At 39.0% G+C, this 23,642-nt stretch overlaps 1 long non-coding RNA gene and 1 pseudogene across 5 annotated transcripts; both read left to right on the top strand.

Moving 5' to 3' along the window:
• The first annotated feature begins 11,570 nt into the window (after positions 1 to 11,570).
• LOC124646573 lies at positions 11,571 to 14,525 on the top strand (annotated as a pseudogene).
• A 1,840-nt stretch (positions 14,526 to 16,365) lies between these two features.
• Positions 16,366 to 22,954, top strand: LOC124674959. Of its 5 annotated transcripts, XR_006993125.1 has the most exons (9): positions 16,366 to 16,743; positions 16,822 to 16,931; positions 18,247 to 18,343; positions 18,446 to 18,503; positions 18,602 to 18,625; positions 19,272 to 19,422; positions 21,061 to 21,194; positions 21,292 to 21,358; positions 22,232 to 22,954. It is a non-coding gene; the product is annotated as an uncharacterized LOC124674959 (long non-coding RNA). The 5 variants fall into 5 exon arrangements; XR_006993123.1 differs by having other exon boundaries at positions 16,805 to 16,931; positions 18,446 to 18,625; XR_006993122.1 differs by having other exon boundaries at positions 18,446 to 18,625.
• Positions 22,955 to 23,642: the final 688 nt, after the last annotated feature.

The raw sequence follows: 23,642 nt of genomic DNA on the forward strand, positions 1-23,642 counted from the left end.
AGAATTTCTATTTCTTAAGTTGAATCTCCTTGTCTTGTTTCCAGGAATAAAGTAGAATGAATACCATGAGGTTCATGGTAGGATCAAGGATTAGTTTAAGACAGGGAAAAGATAAGTTAGGAATAGTTACTCCAATTATTGTTTCTTGTTTTCCAATTAAATTGGTGTTCATATGTTATGACAAGGAATATCATGTTGTGTTCTTTAATAAGATCAAGCAATTGATCATTGAGTAAAGTGTTGTTGTGTTTATTATTAGTTCCATTTGATCTAACCCCTTAGATCAAATCATCTCTACCCAAAACAAGGTTTTAGCAAAGTCACATTGAGGTTTATAGCGCTTGACTTGATGAGCTACTTCAATTCCACCAAGGTCAAGTGAAACTTCAGTCATTGTGATTGTTTTACTTTAAAGCGCGAAAATTCCCAGATTTTCTATGCATGAATGCAATGCACACATCTGTTTCCTCTATTTTTGTAACCCCAATACACGGGATATTACAGTCTCTACCCCTTAAACTAAACTTCGTCCTCGAAGTTTGATCTCTCTCACGTTTCGGAGTGTGGATCTGACTTGTGCGGACTAAATCTTTTCTCGAACTCCATGGTGATCTTATTGGATATAATTGAATACATCTCTTGTCCAGATTCTTCCTGGAATCCATTAGTGTTTGACATCAAACAACTATTACTTCCTTTACTTCCATGATTTCCTCCAATATTATAAGCTTGTTTCCTTTCTCATTGAATATTCAATGATTGGGACTTCTTCTTATCCTGACAGTCTTAATTGAGGACTAATTGGATAACAATCTCCTATTTGATAAAATAGGTCTTTGTTTTTCCCTTACTACCAAAATTGCAGTAATGGTGCTTGGTAAGGCACTTACCATGGAAATGGTTGTGATGGTTTATTTTCCTAGGAATGGATTAGACTCATTTAGTCCATCCAATCATGGTTTATAGTTGATGCTTATAACTATTTTGGATTCTTTAGGTTCCATGAAAGGAATCATTCTATTAGTCTGTGGTTCTGGGATGGTCAATTCCCTTTGGTCTTTGGGTCTTCTTGAGCTTTATTTGGTCTCCTACAATCCTTCATCCAACTTCCTTAGCCTTAATTTACTTGGGCTATCATACTTCCGAGTAAATACTACTCACTTTCTCAAGTTACAGTCCACTTCTTACTTCCTCGAGGTATAAACCTCGACTTCGAGTCCGACATACTTTGAAAGTAGTGTCAAACAATCTTATAAAAATAAGATTGAACTTCCTCTCCGTTCAGACCTTCTGTTTCTATCTAGCTTAAAGTATTGAGTCATTGTACATCCAACTCAATCTTTACTCTACCCCTTAGAGTTTACTTATGTTCTTCGACTCCTTTTCTTCCAACTATTGAGCTTATGATTAGAATATTAGTCTGGGTCTAACTTATGGTTTGTACTTATTCTAAGGTCTCGCGAAGAATGTTTGTGGTGTATCCACTCAATTGTGGACATCCAATGTGAATCCTTCGACTAAATGATTATAGATCTAGCTATTTGGCTGACAAGATTTTATTTGTTCACAAAATTTTGTTACAAATAATTAAATCGTGGACTATTTGTAATACCAACTGATACCAGTTGTGGTTATTATACCAACTGTGGCTATTTGATATCTAAAAATGGATTCTATTATAGGTTCTGATCAACTGGACGAGACATCTTCTACTTTATCTCGCAGTATTGATATTATACCAATTGTGGTCTTCTGATATCGACTTATGGTCTTCTTATGTCTGCTATGATTTCATATATCACCTTCCTTCATTCAGGGTTTATTTTGCAAGAAAACCACTAGCTGACACTATGAATATAGTATTCTAAGTGATTTCCCATGCATTCCCTCTTCTATATTGACTATGGATCTGCTTCAGCTTCACCATAATCACCATATTTCTTACCTTCATGCTTCTCATGTACTAAAGTACTCCTCTGTTGAGGTAAAGCATGAGTTTAGGTTGGTACTTCCTTCAGGGTGTTGTGGTTGCTTCCCACAACTTTGTTTCCTTTATCTGATGAACCTTCTTCTTGTCTTCAAAATATACAGAATTCGTCACTTCCTCACACGAATACCATTACCCTCTAGATCTATAGCTTTAAGTAAGAACTTGATATTGCAACATGCATTTGCATATCAAAGTCAAACTTCATGTATGGATCTAGTCAAACAATGAAAATCCAAATAAAATCCAAGAAGATTCAGCTTTGTGCATATAATACACACCATCATAAGCCTGAATATATTAGTTGAGTAAGACATCTCTAAACATCAGGCTCTGATGTGTAGTATATATCACCACATAAGATAGGTTTATAGCGTGATACTTAGCACGACTATTGGGGACTCTACTATTTGTCTCAACATTTACCTTAATTGCACAATTTCAATGAGATAAACTTGAAACAAAGTGGTTTGGGATGGTTAAAGTTAACCTAGTTTTGTTTGGAAGTACTAACTTAACTTCCATTATATTGAGGACTACTTCACATGATATGTCTGTTTCTAACTTTATTATCCTAGACACATAACTATTGGAATATAGCTCCTATACTTCCTAGTTATTGTACCATAAGGCTATGGTTCTGATGTGCTTGGCACCCTTCCCGTGGTTTTGGAATTCAATTCTTGCACTATTATTGAACAACTGGCTTCTTATTATTCTCCTCCTAAGTATTTATGATGTTCTAGTCCATCACATAACGATTCTCAGGTGAATCATATATGATTACTACCTCTAATCTGTAAGTAGACATGTTTTATTTCTATCCCTCTTCCTTACTTCCCATGATTGACTCATCATGGTCTATACTACCTTATATGACTCATAGTTATCACCTACTATCAATTGTTTCACATGTCTAGATAGTTTTACTTACTCATTACTTAACTTGGTCTACATCTTCTATTAGGATATCTTAATTATCTTCATCAATTGATATAATTCCTATTACCAGTCTGCATAACTCTTACTTAATCATAACATATGTTGGTACACATCTTCCAATAGGATATCTTCCTTATGGTTGTATCCTCTCTTTGGACTACCATGTATTGTATACCAACTGTGGTCTACTCATAATTATTTTAGGGTCCTAAGAGTATCCTACATAATTTGAGATTAGCTAGCTAACCTTACTTAGGAAATATAGGTAAGAAATGTTGACTCAAGTGTGTCGGGATTATTCTCAAGTGAATATCCATCTCAAGTCATAAAAATATTTGGTTTACCTAGGACAACTTCCTATAGACACTACCAATCCTATAGGTCTCCTTTAAAGGGTTTTAATCCTAGGTCAAAGCATTTGCTCTGATACCAACTGTGGTGACCCGGCATACCACTGCATGGTGTAGTATGCAAGTCTGATATAACACCAATGAAACACCGTTCCACCAGTATTATATCGCTCAGAGTGGTACAACAGAAACATATGCGGGTCCAAGGCATGTCTATAGAATTACAACATTTACTCTGTTACATAAGATCATCACATCTTCCTACTTTACAATGAGGTAAATCTGCAATAAACTCCAGAAGAACGACTCGTAGTCTAATCCTAACACGAACTCTATTTGTAGAGTAATTAACTAGCTACAGAGGCTATGAATAGATTCTAGCTAAATAGGAGCTAGGTTTAGGGAGCTAGTCCCCTTCTATTGTTAATCTAGGTTTTCTCCTTGTTGGATGTGGTATCTGACTCTTCTGATATGGTCCTTTCTCTTGAAGTAGTTGTTGACTCCTCGGCCTTGGAGTTGCACGGTAGATCCTCCTTCGATGCCTCCATATCTAAGCAGGGGATTTAAGAGTGGGATGAGTACGAGCGTACTCAACAAGTTCATTATAGGAAAGAGGTGTTTAATGCACTAGCTACGGCATTAGACCAGAAAGTCTAATACCAATGCAGGTTTTCATAACCATTTCTTCAAAAGGTTGCTTTTATTCAGAAGAACTATGTCCGTCGGCCTTCACCGGTTTACTAGAACTTCATGGAGCTCCTTTCCGGCAGCGTTCGCGATTCCAAATCCCGGAACGAGGAGTGACAGGTCACGGTTCTTTACACTCTGCAGAGGTGTGTTGCTTTACCCATAAGAGATCTTAACCTTGGTGCCAACCGAGCTTAAGTTCACGTCCACACTTCCTTTGGTGTGAGGCCCGGTATAAGGTCTAGCCAATCATGTTCCTCCGCTACCTCGAACACCCACCCTTTGTTGCATGCCCCGACCCTGGGTCCTCGCCGGTCCCATTATTCCCACTCACGGGTGGACCCCGACCACGACAACGAGTTTGGGACTCGTTAACCAAACTCCTTCGCCGGTAGCTGCAACCCATCATAGACCACATTACCGTGGGGAATTAGAAGGGGATCCCCACCCTCAAGTTGTTCCGCAAGCCGCAACCGCTACGGTAAGCTCTGCTATACCGTGGGGAATTAGAAGAGGCTCCCCACCCTCAAGTTGCTCCGCAAGACACAACTGCTACGGTAAGCGCATCCGTTGATGAACGAGAGGTGAAAACACTTTTGACTACTCCGTCCCACTCCGGATCTTATGGTTAACACGGATATTACGGCACAAGAATCACTGGCGACAATTTTTGTTTAATCCTAGATGGATATTAACCCTTGCAATGGAACCTCCACCATATCAACACAATCCATGGTTCCATTGCCCACCACATAGTCATATTCATAGTTATGAAAATAGTGGTTTTGCTTTTCATGCGATAGTGATAAACATAGTACTTTGCAAGTAATTTGGTAAAAATACTCAAATGACATGAGCAAGTGATGAACTTGCCTTTCTTGTCTGCAAGATTATGCAGGCAAGGTCTTCGATACGCAATAACTCCAAATTCTGAAATAACATCATCGTCCGGTAAGGACAATGTTTAAAAGATTGGCAAGGATGCAATAATGCATAAGAATGAGATGCAATCGCTCTAAGCGTGACCTAACCCCGATGATTTGGGATCATTGAGTTGTAATGATTGGTTCAGGGTGTGTTGCATTTTTAGAGTGATTCACATACAAGGTTCTTATTCAGGTGTGATTACTTGGTATTATCAACAGGTAGTTAATAGAGCATAATAATCAATTGAGCACACAAAGAATGATAATTGGCATAATATTAACAAGTAAAGAACAGTGGTCAGTTTAGTACTATATGGCATGGTTAATGATTAATTATCATATACTTTAAAAGAATAACTTTTGAAGAACATGTTCTTTAATAAAGAACAAGTATGATAATTAAGTGGGTGGTTGGTTGACTATGGCTGCATGTAGTTGCTGGAATAGGTATTAGATGGATCCCAACAAAGTTGGATTCATCAACACCTAGGGCTTGTAGGGTTAAGATAAGCCTAGGCATCCTAAGCAATTTATTTTACTTGGTGGTTGTCAAGGTGGGTTTATCTTGCTAGTGATAGCTGGCTAGGGTTTATAGGTCCTTATAAGCAGGGTTGATGATGATTTCTTATCTTCTTCAAAAGAATAACTTTTGAAGAACATACTTCTTAATTAATAAGAAGTATTTCAATTAAGGTTGAGGTTGTCTAGGATTTACTGTTGGTTCCGTTAAGTAAGGAATAATTGGCTTCTAAATAGGATGGTTGATAATTGGTATCCAACACTAGTAGGGTTTAGTGGAGTAGGGAATGTAATACAAAATAGTAGGTATGGTTGTTGTTAGGGTTCATCACAATGGTGTGATGCTAAATAGGAATGAATAAGGCTGATGGCTTTGGTAAAAGGATCTAGGGTTTTCACTTGGTTATCCCTACTTAATTATCTAGGTCTCGTTGAAGATGAACACATGGGATGCTAATTAGTAGTGATAGGGTTCCCATATCTTATGTGGATTTGAACTAGTATTTAGTTGCTAGATATGAATCTATGATTACAAATGAAGTAACATGATCACATGTTCTAACGTAGGGTTTAGGTTAGAAGCAAACTAGGATTCATATGAATTAATGGAGCTAGGGTTTGGTGCATAGTTGAATTAGGGTTTTAGGGTTCCACATAAAATTATGAGGTTATCACTTGGTTTATAATGAAATTAGGGTTTCCTAATTACCCTATAATTATTGGAGTAATAACTTCATTAATAAAGTTGAAGTTATTAATAATTTTGAAATAAAAATAATATTAGATTTGATATTTTATTATATTAAACAATTAATAATTAAAGCATTTATTAATTAGGGTTTTAAATCCTCCTAATAAGGATTTAATAAATTAATAGAAAAGGAAAATTAATTTTAATGTTTTCCTTATTTACTTTCTGGTTTTTATTTATTTTAAACCTTTTTCCTAATTATTGAATTTTAACTGAATTTAGAACTAAAATTAAAGGCTTTAAATAACAAGTATTAAACAAATAAAATTTTTATTAAAAATAAAGATTTCATATTATATTTTTATTAAATAGAATTTACTTTTATAAGAATTTTGATGTCTTATTTTTATTTTTCTGAGTTAATATGATTATTCTAGAATTATTTGAAGTTGCAGTATTTTCTGGAATTTAAGTTTAAAACAGAAAAACTATTGAGTGCACCCGGGTGAGTTTCACCCAGGGTCACTGACGCGTGGGCCATAGGCCAGGTCACCTGCCACGGTGGCTTTGACCGAAGTCAAAATTGCCAAGGTGGCCAGGGGGTGCTGGCCGGTGGCCAGACGGGATCGTCGCCGGCGCATGCGGTCTCCCGCAGGGTCATGTGCGGGCTCGTTAGAACCAGGGCGACGAGACGAACAAGATAGTGGCGGCGCCGCTCCCTAATGGTCGCCGGAGCGGCGACGGCGTTCATGTCCGACGGCGGCACACGATGGCCGATGGTGAGAGCGAGCTACGGCGCGAGCTAGGGCTTGATAGGATGCTCAAAAGACGCGCAAGATCACCTGGAAGCTTGCTGTAGGGTTGTCGGCGTTGATTGGAGACGAAGGCGTCGCGGCGGTCGCCATTTCTTCCGCAGTACTGTGAAAGGGAACGGTCGAATTCTCCATTTCCCGAGCTCCCCTCGACCCGAGACTTCACCGGATGAACAAGGACACCGAGGCGCTCCTCCTGAGCCCAACGGCGGGCTCAGGGGTAGTCGGAATCGGTGGTTTGCTAGGGCTGCCATCGGCTAGGGTTTCGATCATGGCGACGAAAAGAAAAAAAGAGAGGCACAGGGGTTCCTCCCCGTATTTATACGATGCTCGACGGTCGTCGTCGAGAGCGTGGGCAGCCACGGCGGCCGGGACGTGGCGCTCCTCATCGCGCTGGCGTCCCCGCGTGCGTCGTCTGTGGCGAAGACGAAGACGACGACGTCTCGTCGTTCTTATCCGGGTGAAGGGGTACGCGGGCTGTGCTGGGCTGGTGCAGTTGGGCCAGTATTTGGGCGGGTTGGTGGGCTGCGTCGGCCTGGCAAGGTCCAGGTAGCCAGGTAAGGCCTTTCTCCCCTTTTCTTTTATCTGTTTTTTATTTCTGTTTTCAAATTCTATTTTAATTCCTGGTTTAAATTCAAATTTGAATCCTTTTCTATGTTGCAAGTATTTCTTAATTGAATAATACAGGGAATAGCCCAAAATTCATCATCTACTTAGATAATGTATTAGAAAATTTAATGTGGGTACTATAACCTTGGTTTAGTTGTTATTATTGGGATTTGAATTCAAATATCCATATGGACCTGAATTTGACTATTATCTTTAAAATGTTAAAAATTGTTTTCCATATGTTAATTTTATTACTTAGTGATATATGAAGTTTTGTTAGTATTACTTTGTATGAAACAATCCCAAAGTAATACTTATTAATGAATTTCAATAAGGGTGACTTAATGGCATAAGTTCATGTGTTAAAATATCTCTAAGGTTTTGACCTCCTATTTGAAAAGGTTGTCACTTGCCTATTATTTTATGTGCATAACTATGTGCTAATGAATTGTATTAATTCTATCTTGAATGCCCTAGGGTGAACATTATTCTCAACATAGTTTGGTTTTGACTTATGAGGATAAGTGGTTGATCACATATATGATTTTAATTATGGTATTTAACACTAGGTTAATCTTAGGTTCATAACTGAAACATAAGATGTAGTTTGTGAGCAATCCTAGGTTTCTAATGAGATTCACCTAATGGCAATTGGTTTGACTCTCAACTATGGCCTGGTTTGTATTATGGTCACCATAGTGATACATAAACTAGGGTTGAGATTTAATTCTAGGTTATAGAGATGGGGTGTCTCCATATTGCATGTGCTAGGGTTTAATCTCCCCTAACCATGGTAAGGTGTTTACTTGCTTAATATTTCATGTGCTTCCCTAATTACTAAAGATTTGAGAATTGGTTTTATCTTCTACCAATTAACTTCTTTTATTACTCCCAACTTATCATTAAAGTAACTACATTGATTTAAGTTCTTTTTATAGTTAACTTTGATCACATGGATGTATGGTTTCTCACTACATAAAGTATAGTGTTTAACTCTAAGGTTCTCTTGGGTTCCTTAATTTAGGAAATATAGATATTGTAGGATTCTATTTATGATCACCAAGTGATTCACAAGTTAAGGTTGGGATATAAGTCTACGGTTTCTTTCTAGTGATCTTCCTATAATTTCATGTGGGAATGGGATCTACTTATACTAGTAGGGTTTAACTTATCCTCACATACCTCAAGTTCTTAGGGTTTATGATCATTCACCAATTGATAATGATCAAGGTTTGGCTTCCTAAAGTATCTCTCATTAAATGGGGTTCTCACTTCCATGGTCAAGTATTGTCTTGATCAACTAAGCATAGAACTTATTTTATAATTTCTTGAATGGACATGGTTATGGTTGCCCCAATAATCTATACCCCAGGAGAATGTCTGAGATTTTAACTTAGGGTTCTTTCCAGGGAATAATGATATAATCATCTGGTATATGGATAGTTCTCTCCCTCAAATTCAGGGGTTGCCTCAACTAGCTTGAGTATAACACCATAGGTTGAGCTCTCTCATTTAAGAATAGTTATTTTAGGGTTTATGGTGTACTCCTAATATTTATTTAGATAGCTAAGCTAAAGATTCAATTGTCTAACTTAGTTGGTTTATCTCTCTAGGAATTGTCTTGGATGATATCCTAGGGTTTCTCTTAGAGATGATGATCTGAATACTTGGATGTATATCCAAGGTTTAACTCAAGGTTTGTTATTGCTTCCCTAATAATCATAATAGAATTCTCACCTCTCTAGGTTTGATGTAAAACTATTTGGAATAGGGAAGAATTTCTATTTCTTAAGTTGAATCTCCTTGTCTTGTTTCCAGGAATAAAGTAGAATGAATACCATGAGGTTCATGGTAGGATCAAGGATTAGTTTAAGACAGGGAAAAGATAAGTTAGGAATAGTTACTCCAATTATTGTTTCTTGTTTTCCAATTAAATTGGTGTTCATATGTTATGACAAGGAATATCATGTTGTGTTCTTTAATAAGATCAAGCAATTGATCATTGAGTAAAGTGTTGTTGTGTTTATTATTAGTTCCATTTGATCTAACCCCTTAGATCAAATCATCTCTACCCAAAACAAGGTTTTAGCAAAGTCACATTGAGGTTTATAGCGCTTGACTTGATGAGCTACTTCAATTCCACCAAGGTCAAGTGAAACTTCGATTCATCGTGACTGTTTTACTTTAAAGCGCGAAAATTCCCCAGATTTTCTATGCATGAATGCAATGCACACATCTGTTTCCTCTATTTTTGTAACCCCAATACCTGGGATATTACACTCTCTAACCAAGTAAACTTCATCTCCAGTCTCACGGGCCAGCCGTCCAGTCGGCCCACCTGAGGGTTTAAGCTCAGTCATCCCAGAGCCTGGGGTTTTGGGGTTTTAGGCCAGTCACACCAAGGCCCAGGAGCCCAGTCGCCCATGACGACTAGAACCTTCCTTGAGCCCCTTTCTCCATGGCGAGTGAGACTGGTGACACACCCCCTAGGGCATATCCCCATCACCATGCATGAACTGGATTTGTTCAAGCATGAGTTCCTGAATCGTGTGTGCTGCTTTTGCGTCTTGCAGGAACCTGCATTGCTTTTCCAACTCTGTGTCATAATAAACAATGTTTCAGAAATTAAACTATGTTGAGTTGAGTTGATCTTTGTACTAATAAACATATAGTCATAAAATGCATCATGAAATTAAACTACATTCATGGTAAATGTAATGATAAGGTAAGTACAGATTTATAAAAAGAATGTACTGTGAAACAATTTTCCAAACATACAAGATACCCCATGGCTTCTGTATTTTGATATTGTCAAAGGATCTCGTCTATCAACGAGTCTAGAAGTACAAACTCGTAGGCAAATTTTGTGTTTTGCTTCAAATATTGAGGATGTACAGGCTGCTGTTTTGCTACTTCGCTCAGGCCTTATAACATACACTATGTTTATGTGCGATCCATTTACGAATTTGTAAGTGGTTTCCTAGCAATGGTGAAATGGTTACTGTAATTATATCCTAAAGCACTTCGTGTAGGTGTTGTGAAATGTATGTATGTAACGTGAACTTCTAAATGAAGCATGGATTATGTGTACACACACTGAAGCACGGTTCAGAGCCTGAGAAGTTCACTTCTGTGCTCAGTTATGCTTGAAAATAATCCAAATGTATATTGTTTATCAATGAAACAACAAACAGATTGTTCCTGAGGTATTACAGACTTCACACAACAATAAGCTCAAATATTAGAAGCTGGGGAGAATAGGAAATAGTTTCTAAGAACTTCTCTCCACCGGAGCTTATTTCAAAAAAGCAAATGGATAATCTGAAGATCAAAAGATTGTCCCTATAAATCGACAGCTTACGTGGCCAAATCAAAACAACATCAACTTACCAATGGAGAGAGTAATCCTCAAGCTTTTACACTACCTATGGAAAAAAGATAAAACAACTTTTTACGCTCACCTCGGCCTAAGTAGGTAACTGTCTTTGTTTTGGTTTTATTAACTCAATCCAGGAACAAGCTTTTGACACTCTTGTTTACTTCTGCTGCTGTATGTAGTTTTTCAACGGAGAGTCCAGAAAGCAGTCTTTATGAAATATCATAAACGGTTTACTGATCCCTCCTAGCCCCAGTTGCTTTCTGGACAATTTACCGAGAAGAATTTTTGTGCGCATGAGAGCAGCCTGCAGGCACACTCGCCATTGCTCTTTTCTAGGTGAGTCAGCCATTAGTAACTTTTTCTTCAAAGGAGAAATAAAGGCTTGTGCACTGACGTTTTCTTGGACAGCTTGGTCATCATCCTGCACTTTCAAGAGGGAAAATTTCAAGGTCCAGTCACAGGGTGCTCTACCTTTCCCTTCAAAAGAGAGAGGAAAAACTTGTACACTCACAACTGTTTTCTTCGAGGCAGGATTGGTTAAGGGCCAACCTATCGCAACTGCTTCGACAGCTTGATTATCTCCTTCCTGACCTTCTTTTTCACTCCAAGCACATCAACATAAACAAGAGACCTAGTGCTGAGAGAAAGGAGACACAGAGGAGATCAATATGGAGGCTGTGGTCAGCGTTTCACATGGCGCGTTTGGGCCCCTGCTAGGTAAGCTCAACGCTTTGCTCGCCGGCGAGTATGCCCGCCTGAAAGGGGTCCGACGTGAGATGCGCTCTCTCAAGTCTGAGCTGAGCAACATGCATGCTGCGCTCCAGAAGTATACGATGCTACAGGATCCCGATGTCCAAGTGAAGGCATGGATATCAGAGGTCAGGGAACTGGCCTACGATACTGAAGATTGCATCGACAAGTTCATTCACCGACTCGGTAATACCACAGGGAGCCACCGTCATGGCGGCATCAAGGAGTTCTTTCGCAAGAGTGCTCGCCGGCTCAAGACACTTGGATCTCGGCGCAAAATCGCCAAGCAAATTGACGAACTCAAGGCTCGTCTTAGGGCAGTAAAAGAACATAGGAGTAGCTACAAGCTTGATGATATTGCTTGTAGGAGCACCTTTGGCCACACAGCTGTAGATCCCCGAGTGTCTGCTCTTTTTACAGAGGAAGCACACCTTATGGGCATTGAAGGTCCAAGAGATGATCTCACCAAATGGATAGTTCACATGGAGGATAACCGAACCAAGGACCGTAGGGTGTTGTCTATTTTTGGATTTGGTGGATTGGGAAAGACAACACTAGCTACCGAGGTCTATCGCAAGATTCGAGAGCAGTTTCACTGCCATGCTTTTATATCAGTGTCACAGAAACCGGATATAAAGAAAATTGTCAAGGATGTAATCTCCCAAGTGTCGTGCCATGATGGATTTACAAAAGATATTCACTCTTGGGATGAAAGGAGATCCATTGAAAAGCTACGAGAGCTGCTACAAGATAAAAGGTAATCTCAGCCCTTTTTCACTGGGACATATATTGTGGCAATAATTTGGACTTTCATATGTATACCTTAAATCCTTATCATAACATAACTGGCTGATGCTAATATGTTGTGTATTAATATCTATTAGGTATCTCATTGTTGTTGATGATATATGGTCTACATCTGCATGGAATGCTATCAAGTGTGCTTTTCCAGAGAATACTTGTTCTAGCAGAATCATATCTACTACGCGCATTTTCGATGTAGCAAGCTCATGTTGTCCGGGTGGTGATGATCGTATCTATTATATGGAGGCCCTGAGTGAACTTGACTCTAAAAGATTGTTCCTCAAAAGAATTTTTGGCTCTGAGGATTGCTGTCCTGACGTGGTGAAAGAAGTTTCGGATGAAGTTCTGAAAAAATGTGGAGGCCTACCGTTGGCAATTATTAGCATATCTGGTTTGTTGGCAAATATACCAACTGTACGAAATGAATGGTTGAAGGTTAAGAGGTCGATTGGTTTTGTACTTGAGAAAAACCAAAGTCTAGAGGGAATGAAGAGCATACTATCCCTTAGCTACAATTCTCTTACACCTAATCTCAAGACATGTTTGTTGTATTTTAGTAATTTTCCAGAGGATTATGAGATCGAGAGAGATACATTGTTAAGGCGGTGGATAGCAGAAGGCTTTATATCTGAAGAGCGTGGACAGAGTTGTCAAGAGGTCGCAGAGAATAACTTTTATGAGCTCATCAACAAAAGCCTGGTCCAACCAGTAGATATTGGCTATGATGGTAAGGCTCGTGCATGTCGAGTCCATGACATGATGCTTGAATTTGCTATTTCAAAGGCGGCTGAAGATAATTTCATCACTGTACTAAGCGGGCAAATGGCTGTGCCAAATTCCCATTGTTATATTCGACGATTGTCGATTCAGTACATCAACCAAGAGCTTGCATCTTTATTGGCATATAAAGATCTGTGCCACATTCGATCTTTAACCGCCACAGGTTGCATCAAGAACTTACCTAATCTTGCTGAGTTTGAAACTTTGCGTGTGTTGGATTTTGAAGGTTCCGAGGATTTGAAGGAGTATGATATGAGCAGTATGGACAAACTCTTCCAGTTAAGGTACCTAAGCCTTAGGAGCACATGCATATCAAAGGTACCATTGGGAATTGTGATGCTACGTGATCTAGAGACGCTAGATCTTAGGGATACATTTATCGAAGAGTTGCCACCAAGTATAGTTCAGCTCGATAAACTACAACATCTACTCACTGCGAGATGCATTTTTTACGGGGAAACAAAGATACCAAGTGGTATTGGAAAGATGAGGAGCCTACGTGTGATCTCAGGCTTTAATATTACCAAGAGTTCAGTTGGAGCAGTGGAGGAGCTTGAGAGCTTGACCAGTTTGATTGAACTCCATGTAGTGTTCAACGGTGGAGGATCTGACAAGTACAAGAAACATGAAGAAATGTTGATTTCCTCATTATGCAAGCTTGGCAAATACCAACTACAATCTTTCCGGATACATAGCAAAGATTCAACTCCCCTTGAGTTCTTAGATTTTTGGTCCCCTCTTCCATCTTCGCTGCAAATATTCATTATGAGCACCAGCTATTATTTGCCAAAAGCTCCAAAGTGGATTGCACCAGCACTGACCAGCCTTGCATATCTAAACATCAATTTAAGTGAAGTAACAGAGGAGGATATCCTTATACTTGGGGAGATGCCTGCCTTGATTTCACTGGAGTTATGGTTCAAGGCTGTCCGAAAAGAAAGGCTTGCTGTCCAAGGCATTGGATTTCGCTGCTTGAAGGAATTCTACTTTATTCATAGTTATTATGTTGCAGGTGCAAGATACCTTCTGTTGAGAAAGGGGCTTTGCCAAAGGTTGAGAAGCTTCAGGTGCCATTCTATGTATCTGTAGCAAAAGCCTATGGATTATACTTAGGTATTGAGCACCTCCCATGTCTAAAGGATGCAGAAATTAGTCTTTACAATGAGGGCGCCGCATCTTCTGAAAGCAAGGCTGCAGCAGTTTCCATAAGGAATGAAGCAAATGTCCATCCCAACCGCCGTAGAGTAACCATCTTTGGAGCAGAGGAAATTTCGTTTCATTTTTCCTGATGTAGTGAGCAATACAATGGTGCTGATGAAAGTTGAATTGATTATTCTGATGACATCATTCTGTTACCAATGCTAGCTAAAAACCAAAAATATAGTAAGTAATGCTTTGAACAATCACTGGATTGCTTTCTCTATTAGATACACGTATTTTCTCAATTGCTTGGAGAAGCTTTCACTGAATATGAAAGTAGCAGATTGTGTGCTGGTAGCTTGATTAGTTTGTTGTAATTATGGTGAAGGATTATATTTGCATTTAGAAAGGAATACATATGCATATGTGGACGTCCAAATAATCGTGGCCGCTAATGGAGCGGACTAAGTTACTTTTTGGACTTCCTATCATGTGGATTTCATTTTTCTACTCCCTCCGTTTTTAATTAATAGACGCAGGGTCATGCCAGAAGTTAACAATGGCTAGGCAGAGCGCTCGTGGATTAATTCAGACTAGAGGTAGTACCAAAAAATAGAGGTTGCTGAATGGTACATTACTATTTCACTGAAAAAAAATAAAGGTTTCCTTATACACCTAAAAAAGGACCTAGGCTGTGGTGAAGTTTTGTTGTTGTGTTCTTCAGTAACTGTCTTAAGCTTAACTCCTTAACCAATGCCACTTGCCACCGGCGCAGACCATCCCTTGTTGAAATCTTTCCGTGAGTACAAAAATTATCTGACTTCTGAGTGATTGTTGGTTCAACAAGAAATTAAGATTTCTAAATCAGTCAGTAACACATTGGCTCTCGAGTGAGCGGCCACATGTCATTGGACTCTGCTGTTTGAGGTAATTTCAGTAAGGCACTCCAGAAAAATTCTGGAATCAACATATCGTCCATCCAATCTAATTAGGGCCCTGGCCTACAGTAAGCGGCTATATATAGCTACCCTAAAAAAGTACTATCTCATACCAAGAGCTAATTGACTAAATTACCAAAGGGAGAAGTACTTAGAAATTACCAGCATGTAGAGTGCTGGTCTCGACTCGCCAGTCGTCACATGACGACTCCTGAAGAGCCGACGAGCTAACGAGGGGCCGGCGAAGCGGGAAGCCCGCGGCGAGCCGGCGGGGAAAGCGCCGCGGCGGCTGGCTCTGGCCTAGGTCTATTCACCGCAGCGCTGTGTTTTTTCTTCATTTCTTGGCTCTCTAACGTGGATCGCTTCATCCTCTTCCATTGAGTGAATGGGCTTAGTTAGCGAGCTTTGTGCATGAGGATGTTTGCTAATACCGTGAAACATTTGGGCCAAAATTTAAAGTCACTGGCCAAGCCAAATGCCTAATAAAAATAACCGTACTATTTTTTACTCCCTATATCCCATAGAACATGTCTAAAGTTTGTCCAAATTTGAATGTTTCTAGTCACTAAATAGTGTCTGGATATGTTAGAATTTAGATAAACTTTCGACATGTTTGATAGGACAGAAGAAGTACATGATCGGATGTATCAAGATAACTAATATGAAATCGAAGGAGTACCTCTAGTTCCTAGGAATAAGATGCACACGTATTTCATGACAAGCTTTGATAAAAAGATTGAGAAAAATATATCCATTTTATATTACATAATTGAATGTTGAAGAACATTTTTAATTGACACCAGTTAAATCCAGGGGTATATATGATGCCCCCTCACGGAGCCTCCTGGTTCGTTTGGATTCGTAGCCGTCCGATGGGCCTCCCAGCAAATCCCAGTTGTCCATCTGTTTCACTGCTAGAGATAAAACGGCGCACCGCCCGCGGTGAAACCCTACCGCGCCGCCGCCCACGCTCCCCAATTCCAGCACGGCCGTTTCGCCTCCTCCCACCCGCCCTCTTCTTCGCCTGCAATGGGCGCTGCAGCTCCGCCTCCGGCTCGTTTTCCGCACGGGACAAGGAGGCAGCCGGGAGATGTCTCAAGGTAGCGGGATCGACAGCGTCGTCCTCAGCCGGCGTGGTGGAGCGTGGCGCCGATGTCGTCGCCATTTCTTCATCCGTGTCAGGGTACCGACAGATGGCTCAATGGCGTTGGATCGATGCCGTTGTCCTCGGCGGGGTGGAGCTGGGAGCCATCGCCGTCGTCCTTTCTTCGCGTATGTCGCCATATTTGTCGACTACAAATCCCAGGTTTCTGCCGCCGCTAGGTCCTCCCTCCCGTGGTCACTCTCATCCGTGGAGGTGCGGACAAGGAGGTCCAGCGCTATTTGAGGCAAAGCAGCGGATTATTTCTCCATTCACGACTTGACCTAGGTAAATTTCTCCTTTCCTTTTATTTGTTCATCTTCCGTCTCTGTCAACCACAAGATCCCAGATTTCTGCCGCTGGTAGGTCCTCCCTCCTGTGGTCGCGCTCAGCTGTGGAGATGCGGATGAGGTGGTGCAGCACTGTTTGAGGCAAACCAGCATATTATTTGTTCCTCCATTCACCACTTGACCTAGGTAAATTTCTGCCCTCCTTTATTTGTTCATTTTCATTTCTGGATTCAGATTATCATTCCACCGTCTTTTTGAAGGGCGTTGTCATTCTAGGACTGAGTGACCAACATTGGCGCTTTATTAAACTTCCCTGACAATTTCATTTTTTAACCCGACCACCAATTCCAGTGGTTTTTCAAATCCTTGAGATAACTTAAAGTTAATGGAAAATGTTTCTCGAGATATGATCTAAAGGTGTTTTGTGTTTCTATTCGGCCTTTCTATGTGTAATCACTTGAACTAAAACACACATGTACAAGCCATGTAAGGACATCAAAACTAAGCTAATATATAAACATCAGTGTCATGGTTTATTCAAAAATTGGAAATTATAGCCAATATTCGTGCAGGTGTCCATATCAACAATCAATGTTCTGGGTATATATTATATGCTTAAGCCTTGGCCGCAGCCACATGAAATCTTTCAAAAACAACTACAGTCTTAGTTGTATAGTGTATTAGCGTGTTAAATTTGGAGCCCTACTTCTCCATTTAGTTATGCTCTTAAGACAATCTGCAACAGGCTATTCTGAAGTGCATAGATGGCAGTGAGAAGTCGTGATGCAGTCATTGATCCAACAAGACTCCATTTACTGAATTGCTTCTTCAGACTGCCCTCTACCTGTAATAAAATGACCACACATATAACCTATATGCATGTATATAGAATCAGAAATGGCCATTTAAAGATCATTTTAGAGAAAATAAAATCAATTAACAGACCTTTAATACTTCAATTGCAAGAACCAATGAAGTCACTATAACTTCTCTATTGTGCAAGCAACAACATGGGTTAAGGACTTTCAGGTAGTACTTTGCTCGATTATTCCGTTTGTGGAAGAAATCCAAGCTCATGAAGTTCAAAAAACCTGTTCTAACGAATTGTTAAACGGGCAATACATGTAACTTCCTTGACTCGGGAAATTTGTGACAACGTAACTTTAGTAGATAGTGAGCTGGAGCTCCTGAAAGGTATTCAGTAAGGATCTCTGTCCTGTTTAGAAACTTTGGTTTGTCAAGTTATCAAGTCAGGCTCCTATGCTAGCATGGATCTATTGAAAAGCTGTTATGGCTATCTACATGTGTGGAACATCTATGATATTCAGCTTAGGCACTTTTTTATGTATGCCCATTCATATGCTTTTTCAGATGAATAGCTCTATATCAAATTATGTCTACAAGTTTGAGCACTATATTACCTCAGTATAGCTTCTTAAAAGTGTTGATCTGATTTTGCTCGTTGTGGTCTGCCATATGATTATATATTTTACTCCTCCAGGTCTTGGTTGAATGATTCAATTTATAGAGGCGATTACACAAGTTCTGATTTGAGATGATTTTGCTAGATTAGATACAAATAGAAGAAGTGGTTCAAGGTAAATCTAAACTCAAAATATACGTTGTCGCTGCCTGATCTGTATATTCTTTTGTTTGTTTTGTCCTATATAAATAACATGAAGCGGTATTTAGCATTGTAGGATAACCATCTCAGATCGCTATGAGAAGGGCAGACCAGTGAGGATTCAGATCGATGGGGTGAGTTTTAACATACATCTCAATTTTTAAGTGAAAGCTTTGATATGTGTAAGACTTTAGACTTCTCCATGATGAACCTTGGATTGGTGTTCCTCAAGATCAACTTGGCTTTCATATTCCAGGTTTGCATCTTCTCTATATTTTGATGCGTTACAGGTTATTAAAAATATTCTGGATTTATTGTGTGTATGGATACTGCTGTGAGTTGTACCTTGATTTCTACATGATATTTTTCCTCAATTTTTCAGAGAAGAGTGAACTCCATCCTAAAGTTGCATTGTATATTTACAATAGAGATTCATTGTACTATCAAACAGGCTTAGTTTCATATAAGTTGCTATGTCAATTTGGGTGGTGGAGATATTTAACCCCCTTGTTTCTAACGTGGTTTAGTTTTGGCATAAAATGATTTTATGCACTGAATTGGTTGCTGTACAAGTAGTATGAAAAAGTTTAGGTAACTTTACTGCGATAATGCATCTACGTTGACAAGTTAGTCTGAATATACTCTAATCTCTGACAGTAAGGAGTATTTTGTTAGAATACAGTGTTCTTCCTAAGGTAGTCAAATAGGCTGGTAAGAATATTTTTCTTGTTTCATCCCTTACATATTAGCAACTCTATTAAATGATGGTTGATACCAATTAGCAAAACAATGTACGTAAAGAAAACTTGCTTTCATTAGCTCTATGTATTCACATCTGCCTCTTTTCTTGTCATCTGTAGTAGAGAAAGTTTGACTAAAATTGAATCGAACACATAATACAGGTGCATTATCTAAAAATATTCTCAAGGCATTACAAGATAGTTGACAAGAATGTGCTAAACAGACTGCCTACAAGCTTCATCAACGACAAACATGACTCATCTACAGGAGTTGTATTGTATGCATAATTGCCTTCATCCTAGACCAGTCAAGGTAGTTGTGTTTTTATCATTTGCTAATGCAATTGCAATATATTAATCTTTGATGGATTTATATTGGAAAAAAACATGCCTTGTTTGACAGATCTGAAGCATCTGCAGATCCATTAGAATGGTTGTTCGACAAATCTGAAGCAACTTATGGGTGCTCAGATGATAAATGGTTATATGTACATGTTATGCTTGTTTGACAGATGCCTTGTTTGACATGCCTTGTTTGACAGATGATTAATCTGTTAAACATGCCTTGTTTGACAGATCTGAAGCATCTGCAGATCCATGAGAATGCTTGTTTGACAAATCTGAAGCAACTTATGGGTGCTCAGATGATAAATGGTTATATGTACATGTTATGCTTTTCAGTATATATAGTGAAGTCATGTTGGCACATCTTTTATTACTGCAAGGTGCTTCTGTATCTAAATAGAGCTGTCTTTTTTTCAGAATTAACACTCAAACTATGTTAGTTACCACGACAGGGTTTTTATTTGAGTTTCCCTACATTTTAAATGCTAAGGACCAATATTGCACTGGAGGAGCTATTGAACTTTTGGATGTCAAAGGCCAGAGAAACATGTGTGCCGTTTTCCTATGGTTTATATATTTTCCTTTAAAAAAATGGCCCCATATTTTTCTCTCTTGCTGGCATTAATTTATTTTTGAAAAAAACATTGCAACTTCAGCGGTTTAAGAAACAGGTTAAAGAAAACATGTTGCGAATTCAGCGGCTTTCTTTACTGTAATTAATTTGATTTTTTTATGGAAAGAGTTCATGAAATAGGTTAGTTATAGCCTCTTGGCATGAACCAATGAAGATGATTAGTTAATAGTTAAAACAATGTCGAGACAAATAAAAGGACCTTGTGTATGAATTAGTCGGTCTTTTGATGAGAGGTGTATGAATGTGATGCCTACTAGAATTGTAAAAGATCCATGATAAAGGTTCTCAAGTTTACTGCTATTGTGCTTGGTGAATTTTACCACATGCAGAATACCACTAGAGCTAACTAAAAATAATGGTTGGTGGTCATTAAGACCTTGGTTTATTCTTCTTTTCATGGGCAATTATTAGTTTCCTTTCTTATTTAGTGATTAGTGAAGGTACTTCTGGGCCTTATTATATCACCCTATTACATATCTTATCACTCCAAGATCACAACCCTTGTCTTGCACAATAGTTTCTAACTTGTGCTCCTCATATTCTTGCTACACACTCATTAGCATGTCCGGTGTTTCTCATCTGAAAATGGATTCAGATCAGGTCATTTTTTATATCCACGTAAACTACTTTTTTCATTTTTTTTTTGTTTTCTTCGAGGTTCCCAAATCTTAGGTGATCATTGGATTTGAATTGAAAAAGCAAGAAATGGTTTATTAGATATATTTATATGGTCTTACTAATAGTTATAAGCAAAGTTTGTGATGCCATCTTGTACTTCTTCAAATCTTGATCTATTATTTCTTCTACTTGAGGGATTATGAATTCGTTATCATTAATTATTGTTCGTTCGAATGTGAACATAGTTCCATCATTGAAGTTTGGTGTTTCACAGGAAATCGAACATGTATTTTGTATTTTCTCTTAGTTGTTAAAGTATTCAGATAATTACAATCTTCTATCTTTGTCTAGCAGGAGATGGTGTGGCAGGGAAGGAGCACTGCAGGCTGCTGCTTAGCTCCATATCAGGTGGAGTGCGAGAAGATCTTTCCCCGCGTGGATAAGGCTGCGTTGATCCATGTTTTCTTCGGCTCAGTATAGCAGAGTATGTACGTGCCACTACCTCTTCGTTTTCTTCTTTGCTAGATCAAACATTTTGCATATATGCAGCCACCCATTGAAATGGTACATTGTGTTGCAATCCAGATGTAAAGAGGTAGCTTTTGGAGGTCCGCAACAAGGACATGCCGGAGAACTGCTGGTCTTACAGAAGGTATATATGAGCAATTAACCCATTTGTTTGAATACTTTTATATTAGTAATTTCTTCTCTATGAAAGTTTAGAGGCCCTTAATTAGTTTCTTCCTGAAACCCATCTGTAAGCAGTTTCGTAGTTGAATCCCCACAAGTTTATTTTTAGTAATTAGTGTATAAATGACCAAGTTTTATGTTTATGTCTGAAGATTTTGATTCACATTTTCCTGTGTCTTTCGCTTCCTTTTTTTATATATATCTTAGTCTGATGATTTCCTGAATATTCCAAATGCTCCTACAATCGGATCCATATAAAAAGCTTTCTTAATGGTGCTCCCTATAAGTTTCTTCCCACTAGAGATGTGTGTCCGCCGAGAGTGGAGCACACACCAAGATGTATTTATTTGCAAAGTTTGAATTCAAAAGTTGGACATACTTTCAAGGCCAGCTAATTCTCTAATCATGCTTTGCTTGTCTGCCTATTGAACAAATTACAGTTATAGTCTTATAGACCAGTTCTACGAATCCATTTTTTATATCTTGGCAATGCCCACTTTTCTGTACAGGTCATGGTTCATTATGTAGGTGGTTTCATATTCTCTTTTCAGGCTTACGTAGTTACTGAGTTGATTCGATGTTTTCTCAATTCCATGTTATGCAAAGACAGCTCCTCTACACGTGCAATTAACTTCTTTTTTGGACAAACATGTTATGCCTGTATTCACGGACCTAACAGAGATTTCTTGTCCTTTGGCTTCTTGTACTGCATTATTTTTTTGTGGTTGGCACATTTTCCATCAATTATTCATGCCTGGATAATGATAGAACGTAATTTATTATGCTTTTGTCTACTTAGATTAGGTGGCCTAATATTTTTTCAATTCCATGGCAGCAGCTTCATGTAGCACGTCGAGGTACCAATCAGAATTAGCCTCGAAGCTATGATGAAAAAACTGCGCCTTCCGTGTCCTAAGTACGAAAGCCAGATTGTTGGAGGATGCTACTTTTCCACCAAAATAATGTTTTACCCTTCTGCACACTTTCTTCGGACTTCCCTCCACCCAGAAGATGCCTTGGATAAAACAACAAATCAAGCTGCGGCAAAAACAATCATGTACATGGAGATTGGAGCGAAGAAGTTCTCAAAGATTTCAACTACACTGCGCTAGAAAGATAGAAGAATGTGAATAGAGGTCTCCACCGTTGGCTGGACACAAAAAGAATCAAAGGCTGACAAAGAAGACCAAATAACTGATACACTAGGGTGGCCAGAACTTTCAGTTATTCGTACACTTTGTTTTTCTTAGCTTCAACATTTCTTATACCAGTTCAAAAGAACATTCATATATTTTTAGTTTGCACCAGGTATGATAAAACACTAGCTTTGTCTATTATTTGGTGGGGATTTTCAAAGTTGCAATATTTCTGATTTGTTGCTTTGCTCTATACACTTTCGTGCCATGCTCTATAAGATTTTTTACTCGCTGTAAGGCTAAATTTTATTCTTTGTTGCCCAAGAGTATGTAAAAATGATAGGGATAATATTTCCTACTCAAAAGCATGGAAATAATTAACTGAATCTTTTGGATTTAAATAGGTCTTAAATTCCCATTCATGGTTTAATTTCCTCACGTTCTATGTTGCATGTTGCAGTAAGTTGTGATACATTTAGATTATAACACTGCAGTCTGTTGTTTGCACAGGACCTATCTCCGGCGAAAGTGAAGTTCAACAGGCGATGAATCGCTGCAATGGCGGTGCAAGGTGATATGGCTAGGCTGAAGGAAAGGTGGCAGTTACTCAAGAGAGAACCGTGGAGGCCTGAAAAACACCGGCTGCCAAGGATCATCTACGCCTGCTGCCTGCTCACCAACATCACCATCGACTGTGATGACTCCCGAAAATCCAAACAGCGAACTGCCGGAGTGATTGTTGCCCTCAATCTGCTTACTGGTGTCTCTTCCTTTTTCTGCCTGACGTGGAGCAAATTGTATCTACATGTCATAACCCGAATTTTTTGTTACTTTGGAGATGGCCTGCTTCGTTCGTTATTACCCAAACTTTTTGTTACCTTAATTGGTTCCAGTAAAACCTAAGAAACACACAATCATATTGGCAGTCTATTTTTTATTGCCATTATAAAAAACAAATTTTAGCATAAACTTTACGGGGTCGTGCGCCAAGGCGCACATCAAAATCTAGTATTTCTTATATACATGGATTTATTTTTGGTCAGGGACAAGTAGGGACAAGTGTTGAAAAGCGTGCACACCTTATTCAGTAATATGGAGGGAGTATCGGTT

The sequence above is a fragment of the Lolium rigidum genome, chromosome 1, assembly GCF_022539505.1.
Source record: "Lolium rigidum isolate FL_2022 chromosome 1, APGP_CSIRO_Lrig_0.1, whole genome shotgun sequence".
NCBI lineage: Eukaryota > Viridiplantae > Streptophyta > Magnoliopsida > Poales > Poaceae > Lolium > Lolium rigidum.